The sequence below is a fragment of the Myotis brandtii genome, unplaced genomic scaffold (assembly GCF_000412655.1).
Source record: "Myotis brandtii unplaced genomic scaffold, ASM41265v1 scaffold679, whole genome shotgun sequence".
Classification (NCBI taxonomy): domain Eukaryota; kingdom Metazoa; phylum Chordata; class Mammalia; order Chiroptera; family Vespertilionidae; genus Myotis; species Myotis brandtii.
In genome coordinates this window covers 1001327-1002323 of record NW_005370653.1, presented here as the reverse complement: position 1 = coordinate 1002323, position 997 = coordinate 1001327, and positions in this window count along the sequence as shown.

Below are 997 nucleotides of genomic sequence, written 5' to 3'. Positions count from 1 at the left end.
GAAATGTTTAAAAAAAAAAAAAAAAAAAAAAGCCAGGGAAGCACAGAATTTGGAGGAGTGTAAGTAAGAATGAAGCAGGCTCCAAGGTCCTGTATCCTTGACAACAACAAAGTTAAAATAAACATGGGGCGTTCCAGCTGCCAGCCTCTGTGCCGGGAATGGAAAAGCGTCAGGATGATCCCCACAGCTCACCTCCTCCAGGCAGGAGCGGGATGCTCCATGCTCCCTTCTTACTGATAGGACCTCACCCAGCAGAGCTGCTGAAAGTTTTAGGGAACCGGATCGCTCAGTCTATGTCCCTTTCACTAAACCAGAAAGAGCAGCTTTTACAGTCACAACGGGTATCCGTGTCAAAACCCACTTTTAACAAAATTCATCAGGAAAGCCACCTCCCTGGTGGTGGTGACCCAGGGTCCCCCCGGTTAAGGTAATGGCCTCTCTCATTCGCACCAACAGTAACAACACCATCGGCCTCGCGTGCTTGGATCACGAACGGGACCCGCTGCTAAACGTCTCCTTGAGCGTCATCTCCTTGGACACCGACAGGCAACCCCCGCGAAATCTACAGGCGAGAATCTGGCGCTGAGAAAGGAACACGACTGCGGAATCGGCTTATCCCGTAACTGACTGACTGCCATTCAGCCTTTCGGGTTGGCTGGGTGACTTGCCCCGTTTTGCAGGCATCCTCCCTCCATCCTTGGCGACCATCCATCCTCCCTGCTTCCTATGGGGCAGACCCTCAAACGCGGAGCTGGACCTCACACAGGACTTGGGGCTCGCCCCCGCGGTAACCGGTGACCAGGCACCTGCGCGCTCCCCGGGCTGTTCTGTTCTTCGGGCTCGGGAGTCGCCGGGCAGCACCAGGGTAGCTGCGTGACTGGGTCCGCGAGGGTCCACCGAACCTCTGCCCACCTCGACTCGCAGACCGTCTGGTCTTCACCCCAGCGGCCGTCAATCATCGCGGAGGCGGGACTTCCGGTGTCCCGACGAGGCACTT